Source organism: Bacillus rossius, chromosome 3, assembly GCF_032445375.1.
Source record: "Bacillus rossius redtenbacheri isolate Brsri chromosome 3, Brsri_v3, whole genome shotgun sequence".
Taxonomy (NCBI): domain Eukaryota; kingdom Metazoa; phylum Arthropoda; class Insecta; order Phasmatodea; family Bacillidae; genus Bacillus; species Bacillus rossius.
Genome location: NC_086332.1, coordinates 100,209,511 through 100,223,412, shown reverse-complemented (window position 1 = coordinate 100,223,412; position 13,902 = coordinate 100,209,511).

The following is a 13,902-nucleotide window of genomic DNA, read 5'->3' as shown; positions in this document are numbered from 1 at the left end:
ACTTATGCATTGATGAATGCCTTGTGTTGTTCAAGGGCCACCTGTCATTCAAGCAGTACATAAAAACAAAACGCCATCATTTTGATATAAAATTTTTTGTTTTGTGTGATGTTGAGACTGGTTACATTATGGATTTCATTATTTACTGTGGATCTCAAACAAATGTAGTTGATCCACAGAATTTTGGCATATCGGGAGCTATTGTAAATGAACTCATGTCGTCATATCTCAATAAATGCCACTCTCTCTTTGCTGACAATTGGTACACAAGTCCACTATTATTTGATTTTTTGCATGCAAACAAAACAAATGCATGTGTCACTGTGCGTAAAAATAGAAAACGAATGCCAGATCTGTCCAAAAAACTGTCCAAGGGGGAAACTGTAGCCAAACACACAGACACACTGACAGCACTAAAGTGGCATGACAGGCGTGATGTCTACATGCTTACAACAATGCATGATGACAGTATGGCAGCAACTGGAAAAGCTCATCACAAGACAGGCAAACAAATTGTAAAGCCGTCTTGTGTGAATGATTACAACGTGGATATGGGAACAGTGGATAAAACTTATATGTTACTCAGTTCATTAGCATGTGTGAAAAAAACTGTGAAGTGGTACAAGAAAGTTTTTTTTTTATTTAGTCGACATGATTCTCCTAAATGCACATGCTTTGTACATGATAAAAACTGGAAAACATGTTTAATTAGCTGATTTTCAGTTGCGTGTGGTACAGCAATTGTTGGAAAAATATCAAGAGACAAAAACATCTCCACAGAGCCACAGACTACCTTCCAGTTCTGACACACCATTGCGCCTCACACAGAGACATTTTCCATCCCTTGTGCCAGCTACAGAGAAGAAGAAAAAGCCTACGAGGATCTGTCACGTCTGCAGCAAAACCAAAAGAAGAGACGAGAATCTCGATACATGTGTGATTTGTGTGGAGTGGCACTTTGTGTTGTGCCATGTGAAAATCTATTGATTTGTAAAAACAAATAATTAATTTTAGGATAGTGTAAATAAAGTGCAAACTTGTTTTAAGAAGAGAATATTAAAAAAAAAAAAAACAGAAATATAGCAACTAACTAGTGTAATTTAAATTTTTTTAAATTTTTGTTATTTTCACATTTTTGCTTTAAATACTCCAGCACTGAGGGGTTTGCAAAACCATCCAAGTATATAGCAGTTAAAGGGTTAATAAAGGTCATATAATGCTACATAACTAATAATCTATTTTTAAGTGTTGGTTTTCAGGGCTGGTGCAAAGTATCCTAATCTAACGAAAACAATGCTCTACTTTTAAAAAAAATTAATGTGAGAAATGTATATATTTTTTCTTAAAACTAGCAACAACAACATTTTCAATGTTATCTACTTAGCGAATAAAAATATATAACATTTAATTATTCCATAAAATACCATTTTACAAGACAATATAAATTAGAATCTAAGAAAAAATGGAGCTAAGTTACCCCAAGTTATAGTAAGTAGTTTTATACATTGTAACTTCCAAAATTTATTTAAAAGCAGAAGATTAAATATTTTTTTTTTAACAGTACCAAACATATATTCATAGTCTATGTCAACCGTAAAAATTGTTTGTGTAAGTTTTAATTCACTAACCGGGTGTAAATTAAATTCACCTTACAAGATAACAAGTAAATGCCTTGAATTTTACAAGAACTGAAAAACCAATAGGCAGGAATTAAGAAGAAACAATCTTACAAAGTATCAAACAATCTTTAAATACTGTTAAATAACCTATTTTCAGTATTTCAAAACTGTTTATAATTGGGTACTTAAAATAAGAAAGGTTATAAGTGCCAATTTTGCTGAATATCGTGATTTTTAGCTAGAATGGTTCTATGGGCCATACTTGATTATCCATAAACAGCGCTATGTGCCAGCAACACCCGAAGGAGTATGAAAAACTGCCACAAGATGGCAGGAGTGTTAAGTATATAAGTGCCACTTTCATTTTCCATGAAAGGACATATGTGCCTCTACAAAACTGCTGTTCTCTCATTTTATGAGAACTGCAAAGTGTTTTGTCTTAAAATACGATAGTAAAATCTTAAATATGTTTACACAGTGTGTTATTTAAATCATTTCTGTAACTATAACAAAGACATTATATGGACATGTTATAACCTATGTTATATGCAACATATTTACATAATGTAATATTTTCTGTTACGTTTGTAGATAATGGCCGACATCAGTGGCAATGCAGAGAAACCACGACAAAAAACGACGGCGGCATTCAAGGAAAAACAAAAGATGATGAAAATTAGAGGACTAGCATATAAAACCTACAAAAATATTGACATGTGTGCCAAGTTTCCTTTACAACACGTGAGAGATTCACTACACTTACCCACTTTATATTTACGTACAGTATTTATATTAAACAACGACATGTCGTACTATTAATATCTAGCAACATCAGGGTAACATGATCTCTGTATGGTAAATAAAGTCATTTTAATGGTGTATGCCACAGAATATTAGTAGTAGAAAAATATGTCACACATTAGTGCAATACACAAACTGGTACATATACAGAGTTGTAATGAAATAATTCATTCACACTGCTTACTACAGAGTGGGGTGATGCAACAGTAACACGTTGCAGTCGGATTTTGAAGGACGTGGATTCAAATATACTACTCAAGCCATCTAAATTTATGATTTTTCATTATTGCCTAAAATAACTTGCAGGTAAATGCTAGAAATATTAATTAATTACTTAACATAGGTGACGGTATAGTTTCCCCCCCCCCCCCCAACTCACCCTAGTTTATCACTTGTCTGGAGGAGAAATTTAGTCAGCTCTTCTCTAACCACTCGACCACTGCAACCCCCACAAATACAGTAGTTGTTTGCAACCATCTCTAATGACATTTCTGTCAGTGAGACACAAATCCTACTCACCATTTAAAATAGGTATTCCTGCGTAGTAGTTCTATACACAGATGCTAAGGGAAGAATGATACCCAATCTTACCCTAAAACACTCATGAAGTAATATCTCACAGTCTTACATTGTTGTCTCATTTTGTTTGTGCAGGAGACGTGCAGATGCAAACTGAAGTGCTGAGAACATACTGCTGAACACAAGAAAATGCTCTTTCAAAAATTCTACAAGCAAGATTAAGCAGCTCAAGAAACATACATCATGGGTCTAATTCACGTTACACCAGTTAATCGTCACCGTCACGGATCGTATGACAACCCTACTTCAAGTCATCGCCAGGGAACAGTTTGGTACACTGTACCAAATGGTAAAGGTGATCTGGTAAATGTTTGTAAAGCAACATTTGCAGGAATTTTTGCACTTGGTTTTAAGCGACTGCAAATACTTATTGACAAAAAGAAGTCCGGAGAGATTACGTTTTCTGACAATCGTACAAGACATAACCCTGGAAAGTTTTCAGATGAAGATCGATCTAGTATCAGGGACCACATAAACACTTTTCCTCGTGAAAACAGCCATTATAGTACAGCTCGGTCCAGTAAGGAGTATTTAAGTCCTGACCTAAATGTTGCCAGAATGCATTCACATTACAAAATGTACCCGCAGTCAACTGTAAGTTATATGTGTTATCGGAAAGTTTTCATCAAAGATTTCCCTCATATATCATTCCGGAGACAGAGGAAAGATACCTGTAAAGTGTGTGATCGCTTGAACATTGAGGTGAAAGGTGGTACCCCAGAATCTATATGGGCCAAAACAACACAGGAGCTTCACCACAGGAAAGCAGAGAAAGCACAGACACTTTTAAACAGCAATATATCTTCATCACAGCTGCCTGACAGCAATACATGCTGCATTTCAATAGATTTAGAGCAGGTTATGTTTGTGCCCACACTAACCCATGCCGAAATGTTTTATCACCGTCAGTTGTCTTGCTACAACTTCGGCATATCTGTAGGTAACACCAACGATTCCTTCATGTGTATGTGGGCTGAAACAATTGCAGGGAGGGGAGGCAACGAGATTGCTTCATGTTTTCTAAAAGTATTAAACATCAGCAATGTCACAAACAAAAAAAAGACATAGTTTGGAGTGACAACTGCGTGGGACAAAATAAGAACCATATGATAGTATTTCTGTTCCTTTTTCTGGTGGCTGTTGGACTATTTGAGCATATCGAGCAGTGGTTTCTTGTTAGCGGGCACAGCTTTCTCCCATGTGATTCGGATTTTGCTATCATTAAAAGATGAAAGCGAGTCACTAAAGCCAATATTCCAAGTGACCTACACTAAATAGTGCGAGATGCTAGAGTGAAAAAACCATTTCACGTAGTTCCCATGAATCATTATGACTTTCTTGACTTTTAGATAATAGCTGACAGTGTAATATATACAAAGAATCTTAAAATTTCTAAAGCTGTCTCTATCACCTATGATTTTGCTGACTTAATTAAGTACTGTTGATATAAAAGACTCTCATTCAGAATTGGAAACATGCAGGAAGATCAAGATATTGAGGAAAGGGAAAACTGTGATGGACATACGGAATGCAACTATAGAAGCTACTTTTAAAAAACATAGCATTACAGAAAAAAAAAATGATTTGAAAGCCATGATCCCATTTTTATAAAAAGAAGAACACAGAGCTTTCTACAAGAATCTGTGTGGTGACTAGTAATAAAAAGTATTATGTTTGTGTTAACCAAACCACAAAAAAAAGGTTTACTTAAAAAAAATATTTTAATATAATACAACATAGACATTATTATAAGATAGTGAAGCATTTTTCATACTTAATAGCATTTGTACATACGACTTTAAAAAAAATATGTAAGTGGCACATAGCACCCTTTCATGGTTTTAATTATAAGGACATATATCTTTTAACAATGTGTAAATTACTTTATTTTATTTCTTCTTCGCAGTGATTATTTCCAAGTTGCATTTACGATTTTTCTGTTTACAGTTTCACTTAAAAACAGAGAAATTATTATTAAAGCATGTGTTTAGAAAAACATAATATGTGTGTAGTTTTTTCATTATAACTGTTCCACATTTTAGGCACTTATGACCTTTCTTATTTTAAGTATCCAATTCTTAGTGCAGTAAGGTAAAATATTTAAAATGAAAAGTGTCCATGCCATTGAATTATGCAAAATTAAAAATACTTACAGCATTTTTCAGTTGTAAGTGCCCTAACAATTGTTTTTTTTCTAATTCTCATATATTTGGCAAAACTTAAATGAACACACCTATGGGATGACCTCTTCATAAAACTTGAAAGATACAGGTACAGTTACATATAGGATTTCATGCGCATAGATATTCATACTCATCTTCCAAGATCATAAAAGCTCTGAACACATCGGTGCTCACAAACTGTGCAGTTCTGGACTAAGCAGACTCCCCGCGCCAGATGAGTGGGATGTCTTTGCAAGCACGGCTACATATGAAAGTCAAAGGAATGTTTGTAGAAGAAATCATTATGTCAACTTTTCACATAACTGTGGGCCAACTTTTAAATAACCTTTTCTAAGAAATCATAAACACTGGTTTCATTTTAAAAGAAATTTTACTCGAACATAATTTGAATCACTTCCTTCCAAACCTTAGTCTACAAACGAAACAGGCCTTCAGTTTATACATAAAACTTACAGGACAAAAGGTTTTTTTTTAGTCGAACTCAAAATGGTTGTTCTTGCTACTATACACATTTTATTACAAAATATGTAATTTGATCAAGCTTTAAATTCAATAGCTTATAAAACCCATACACTCAAAGAGCTAACCAGGATAACTATCAATTTATACCAAATAGTATACTTATACAACAGCGTAGCATATGACAACAATACATGATTTGGCACACAGTTTATAAATACAATATATCAAATACATATTTCCTTTACACAAACAGAAGGAATAAGCATATGATAAAAAATATTGAACCTAATTACAACTTTAGCAGATGCAAAGTATTAAATAATGAACCATCAATGACTAAAACATAGGGGTGCACTCCACTGAATACATACAATAAAGATATAAGGTCACCAAAAGTTTACTTTTTGGGGTCAGAGTCCAAGTTCAAATAAGTATTTTATATTTTTAAGTTATATCACTCTAACAGCAAAAATTAAACAAATAAAAAAGTTATTACATTAAAGAAAAAAATGAAAATTTAAAGCACATTAAAAAGAAAGATTTTGCAACAAAATTTATTTCAAAGAGATACATAACATCAGGAAACATTGTGAACTGTCTAAGTTAAGTAAAAATGGTAATAAATGTTATGTATTTAGGAAGGTTTTTTTTAAAATATTCTGTAAGTCTTAAGGACGGACATATAATTGCATGCAAGATAGGGTCACATCGTGAATGAATGATTGTTGAATGAATGTTAAATAATTAAATTACGAATGGATGAAGGAATGATGAATGACTTGTAAATGAAATGGCTTAACCTCTCGTGGACATCAATATTATTAGAGAAATGAGGAATGATGTGATAAGAATGTAGCACTGACGGAATGAATGGATAGAGAAGCGGGAACACCTACAAACATCCCCCCCCCACCCGGGGCACACTGCAACATCAGTCAGTATTCAATACCACCGGGAATCAAACCTGGACTACCTTCGTGATATGACCACTGAAACATTCCCCTTTCCCCCTCCACAATAGACGACAAAAACATTTAAAAGTTACAGACATGTACATTGACTAGTGCTGGAATTGACATCACACAATAGATTTTGATAAATCGGTATAGTTGGTGTATTCTATATTTGACTATACAATAAGTTTTTAGCTGGTGCCTTTATTTACTGGAGCTACTGTATTGACATCGCTCGGGCCTGCTGCCCTTTTTAAACCCGATATGCCACCGCCTGAACAAACCCCACCCTCCCTCCTTCCCTACCACTAGTACTTAGGGCGTGTGTTTGAATAGCGCGCCACGGACGTCAAGAGGGCGCTGTAACAGCAGTACATCACACCTCTTTAACTAGAGATAAACATTGTAATTATTTTTTGCTTATTTTTCCCCAAGTGGCGTGAGACAGCAGATTGGCCGGGAGTGTTTTATGTACTATAAGTAATTAATATTTAGTTAAGGCATAAACAACGAAAAGATGTACCGAACATGCACAGGCGAACCGAAGTCCGCCGAAGCCGGACGGGTTATCATTATAATAAATTGTTGTAATTTTAGTTAATAGTTTTTATCATGCATTAGGTGTAATCTAATTATTAAGAGTGCTTCGGGTTTTACATGTAGCTTCCTGTGGCACGTAATCGTAAATCGGTACAACGGTAATTGGTTCGGCGCGAAGAAGCCATGTTAGGCTAGCGGAGCCCTGAGCTCACCCCAGTCCTTCGCCAGCACCAACCGAGAGCAGACGCGTCAGCACCACAGGGACCTCACCGCTTGCCTGCACTGCTAAGTAATTCTGTTAAATTTTAATCATCCTAAATCTTTTCGTTCGTAATTCCTCGGGGCTTCTCTCGGTCGGGAGGACTGTTTAAATACTGTAATTGTATGAGTGACCACTATGGTCCTTTTTACACTAATTACCTAATTGTAGAGTGTGACCACGTGGTCAGGTCGCACCACGTGAACCGATTCGTGCCGCAGGCGTTGTGTAATATAATCAAAGGTGTAGGCGAAGTACCAACTAATAAACCAGGGCATATGATTTTATTTTTATTTGCTTATTTCAACATCCTGAGTGTGACGGCGTATGGGACGCCATAACAGCCCACTGCGTAGGTGAAGAGCGTACCCGACGCTAAGAGCGGACGAGTGGCGAGTACTAGGATTGGTTTTAGGGGGGTTAAAATCACGCCTCACATGGGCGACGTCACGGCCCTGAAAAAGAGTCTCTCCCAGGTCCATGCCCCTGCACGGTGGCACCCGAAAATTAATCTCAGTACATGTATCGACGCGAACCCCCGCTTAGCATAAGGACAGTTAGGCCCCGGGCTATGTCAGTATTGTAAATGAGTACAAGGTTATGCGACAATAATTTCTTGGCTTCTGCATGAGGCTATCCTTTACAGAACCTCCAGAACAAGACAGGGCAGGGAACAGGCAATCTCGGTAAAAGCATATGTAATATTACAGGAGAATTTTTCTAATAGGATGGGAAAAATCATTATAGATCCTAAAAAAAATTCATAAAAGCTGCATCGCTGCATGTTATGTAAATTTTGAAATTTTGTTTAATGAACTTTGAATGAAAGGATATTTGTTTTTCAAACCAGTAACATTAATATCAGTCAAAGTTCCTTTTGCATGCTGCATTTAAAATTATTTTAGTTTGTTCGCATACCTATGCAATATTTTCCATAAATAATACATTTGATTTGACTTTTTAAATGACGAGATACACAACCAAACATAACAAAAAATGTAACCTGCAAACAGTGTGACATTCCACAACACATGTTCCCTTTGTGTCTCTCTGCCCATAGAATGGCTCTGGCAATAAACCAATAAACAGAAGCATTTCAGGACCAAGGTTCACTGATATTTTTGCCACTTCTACATGTCCTGCATATGTGCATGTGTTTTTGAAATTTATTGTAAATTATGAAAAAATAACATTAATCATACGAGAACAAAATAGTGTACACATTAATCTTATATTAAAATAAGTTTTCAAGCCAATAAACATTTTAACTAGTTGTCCAACAACTAATTCTCCCACCTCAAATAATCATTTTCCACTAATACTTCTCAACAGGTAGTTTTAAATATAGAAAGTTTTGGCTATCCATGTAACATTAAGGACATATATTTTACACAGAATTCAAATATGTTCATAGCAATATCAAATAGCTGGGTATAGGATAGCTGGGTAGCATGATTTAAAAACACTACTAAATAATTCTACACTAAAGTCAGCAAATTTAAAATGTTCCACAATGCTAAGCTTAGCATATTAATTACTCAATAACTGCAAACAATCCCATCATGGACAATATACATCAATAATTTAAAAAACACACACACAAACATGAAACATACAAATATGAACATACAAACATAAACAAACAAATACATAAATGCACACAAGCATAAACACATATACAAACATGCAAGTATGCATGCATGCACAAACAGATCAAATGCACAAACATGCATGCACATACAAACATACACACATGCACCACACACACAAACATGCACCACACACAAACATGCACACACATGCACCACACACAAACATGCACACACATGCACCACACACACAACATGCACACACCACATGCACCACACACACAACATGCATGCACTTATGCACACATGCACCACACACACAACATGAATGCACTGTATGCACACATGCACAGCACACACAAACATGCAGGATGCACACACCACATATACAAACATGAATGCACCACATGCACAAACACCCACATAAGCACAAAAATGCATGCTTGCACTGCATGCACAAACACAAATGCATGCACCACACAAACACACATGCACAAACAAGCACCACATGCAAGCATGCCTACAATCACGCATGTATAGATGCACACACACAAACACATGACAACTTGAAATAATGGCACATTAATCAAATTCCCATCACAAAAACTGTTTTTCACAGTGGATGGAATAGATAACACAAAGGTCATACATGACTTTGAACATTAATAACGTTATTAATATAATATGACTACCATATTCTAGGTTACCAAGTTTACTAAATTTTCAAAAAATGTGAAGATGAATTTTGTTACTCATTCATCGTATCACATTACTATTTACTCTATCCACAGAGGAAAAAATTAATGGCCTACAAATGCCTCAAATTAAAAATTATTACACAATACAACTTTGTCAAATACTATTCTACAATATGTGAGATTTCTGAAATGACTTCCATAAAACGGACTAATGCTATGCTACCATCGCCTCTATGTCCTCGTGTGATTTGTGGACATCATGCAGCAATGATGCCTACATGACAGTTACATGCCATTTTGTTGAAAACTTTGCATTGTCCAAGTATTGTTTGGGATGTGTTAGTTTTTCCGGAAGACACACAGATGCTGCAAATGGTGACAAACTTACCAAAATTATGACTAAGTGGGACCTTCTAAATGCCTCTCTATATGGAAACTGACAATGGCAGGAACATCAAACTTGGTTCCAGGCTTTGTAAAGTTAAGTTCACACTTTTACAGTGCTTTGCCCATACTCTCAAACTATCCCTAAGTGATGCCAAGAGAAGTACAGCGAGCATGAACTTAATGTTGAAGAAAGCATGAGCAATAGTTGGGCATTACAATCATAGTTTTTCAGCAAATTTACAGTTGCACAAAATTCAAGAAGAGTTGGGACTCCCGTGGTTTGGAACTTATCCAGGACTGGGGAACAAGATGTAACTCAGAATTCCTCATGTTAGAAAGATTGATGAAAAAGAAAGCAGCACTTTCCTAACATTTACTTAAACTTCACAATGATAATTTAACTGTCAGTGAGTGGCCACTTGTGAAAAACTACGGGGAAATTCTTCAGCCACTTCACGAAGCAACCATCCAACTGTCAAGTGACAAGATACCAACAGCATCCATGATAATCACTGTCCTTTTTTCAATGGAAGCTTGCCTAAATGAGCATATTGACAGTAATTGAAGGGTAGAATCTGATGTTTTTTTTTTCCAAAGCCCTACTCTTTGCTCTTAAAGTCAGATTCCCAATGTATGAAAAGCAGGAACCATATTTCACTGCAATGCTTGTGGACCCTCACTTCAAATCTGTTGTGATTCCAGAGGAAGAAAAGTCACTGTCAGTAACACACTTACAGTCAGTGCAGCAAAGATCACAACAAACAGCTACACAATCAGGTAATTTAAATTCATTACAGCATCCACCTTCGTATAAAATTAAATTGTAACTAAAATAAATTTTAAAACATTTTGATGAAATTTAATGAAAACCCATATTTTATTAAATTTAATTTTTTTGCAGGCATGGAACAAGTACCCGAGCACAGTGTCAAGCCGCAGAGATGATCATGCAAACAATTTGCCGATTCTTCAAGCTTTAATGATGCATCTCAAAATGAAATACGCAATTATTTGAGCATGCCTTTACTTGCAAAGACTGAAGATCCCTTAAAATGGTGGGGAAAAAATCTTACAGTGTTGCCAAACCTTTGCAAGATAGCAGTAAAGTATCTTGGAATACCAGCTACAGAAGCAGCCAGTGAAAGTGTTTTACTATCAGCAGGCAATAAGAGAGGCCTTGGTCACCAACATGTGGAGGAATTAGTGTTTCTTCATGCGAACCAAATATTATTTTGAAGATTCGATATATTACTTCAGTGTTTTATGTTAATCAAAAGAACTCTTAATAAGTCGGTTTTAGTATATATTTACATTTTTGTTTAATTTTTAGGCCTAATTTATATTTCACTATGATGGATATAATAGAAGAAGAAAAACAGTTTTACAATACACAAAATTGATAGGTGACAAATATTTCAATTAAATTTTTTCCCGATCCCGTTTTCGTTTCCCATGAGAAAAAATATTTCCCACCCGAAAATTTCCTGAATCAAAAAATCCTTTCCCGCACAGCACTAATAACTTAATAACTAGCTCACAACTTATCTTTACTGAGCATTATTTCTCTTCTACTGCACTGTTTTGAACATGTCACCTGAAAAACATCCATGGAGATGTCAGTCATCACAAACAAACTAAATTCTGCTACAGCAAGTGGCAAATTTGTACAGCTATAAGAGGGAACTTGCCTTTTAATAATATTGATTGAGAAAGTAATAATACTGACATTCACTTGCATTAATGATAGTATTGACAATTTAAACAAAGCACAAGTTCGAATTTGAAAACATTTCTTAGTAAAATGGTCAGTATACTTGCAGATTCTCTGATTCAGAGGTCATCTGCATTATAACATGACTCAAATTAAGTAGGGATGGGGCGAATCCTGATTTCCTCGAATCCGAATCCTAACTCGAATCCTCGACTGGAATAGCCGAATCTCGAACCCAAACCCGAATCTTTTAATAGATGATGTCCACATATCTAATGTAAGTGAGATGTATTCTGCTTGCACTAAAAGTCCCTTGACTTTATCACATGTAGTTTGGTACATTTCTGGTATAAGTGTATATAAAGGCAACAATTTTTTCTTGAGAAATTTCAGTTTTAGTACAGATTAGCGGTTAGGAATTTTTCTATAAATAAGCTAGAGGTCTGTGAGCCTAAGAATTTTACTTCGAGCCTAGCTCGAGCTTTTGTGGTACAATTACACTTTTGGGAAATTATTTTTATCTTAAACTTAATATCATGTTTGAATAAAGTATTAAAATGAAGTGGGCTTATTAATTTTGGGTAACTATTTACAGAGTGTGTTTACATTTTGCACTGCTAGAAAAAAAAAAAACATTTTTTTTCATTGAATCTTACCTGTTTCCATTGGTTCATTAGTAACTGATATCATCCAACTAACATAACCAAGTATATGTTTGTGTAAATGTAACATATCTTTGGAAAAATTTCACCCTTGTCAATTTTTCTGGAGTCCTTACTGAGCTTCAACAAACTTAGCACCAAAAATAATGTTGTTTGAAAAGTACATTCACATTGTTTCAACATTTCCACTTTTCAGCACAATAATTCTGAGAGAGATTGTCACAGAGTATTAAATTCTGTTCTTTAATCTATCATTCAGAACAATAATTTGTTCTGCACGTTCAGGAGTTAAATTAGCTCTACGATTGGAGATAGTGTTTCCAGCAGAAGAGAAGCGTCTCTCGCTGGCAATCTGCTTGGCTGGAATGCTTTAGTAAAATTGCTTAACCTCAAAATTAGTGTCATAAATATCTGTAACTGGTCATTAAAGTTTAATCAATTGAAAGTAACAAAAATAAAAACATTTTACTTCATTCAATTTACACTTGCAAAAAAAAAAACATACACACAATAAACCTACATGGAAATTAAAGTCTTTTTCAATATCCTGAAGTCTGAAATATGTTTACTCATGTCATTAAATGTAGAGCTGTATTGAAGAAGCCGATTTTGCCAATATATAGTTGAATCGGCATTTCTGCCGACTTCCGATACAGTACGCTCGTTAATTTTCGGCCGATATTACTGAAAAACGAAAGACTGCCATAACCTAAAAATCCACGAGTACCATTTTCACTTTTCGTAGTAGTACTGCATTCTTTCAGATCGCATTATTTCTTAGCAACATGTGCCAACCGTACATATCAAAGTTTAACATCCTTTTTTTTTTAACAATGTTCTTTAATTTAATATGTCATAAATAAATAATACATTACTATCACGGTAAATATACATCTCAGTTTTTACGGTAACTATAGTGCAAATATGGTAGCTATCATGCTTCTGTAGTAATTATGGTATTCTACAAAGAATCTTTAGTTCTTTTTATGGTAATTATCTTAAAATAACTATTGGGTTTGTACTGTAGTTATGGTATATCATCCATATTTCTTCGTATGTTGTTGTTCATTTGTCTTTTCTTCATATTTACGTGTGCCATTATTTGAGACAAGAAGTTTCAGAAAAAATTTTAACGGACATTATATCACACATTTAATGGCGTAATGACGAGACCTCGGGCAATTTAAACGCTTTATACGGAAAAACCTACCATGCGGGACCTTGTAAGCGAGTTTTACTGTATTTTTTCCCCGTAAATAGTAAAAACCGAATCCTTTGACGAATCCTATATCAGACCCGCCGAACCTTCGAATCCCTAGGATTCGGCGGATTCGGCGGATATTGGATTCGGTCGCCCCATCCCTAAAATTAAGTCCTTGGTTACAAACTAATAGGACAGGCATGCTACAAGCTATACTACCAGTGCACATGAGTGCACGTGAATATCTACACACATTGC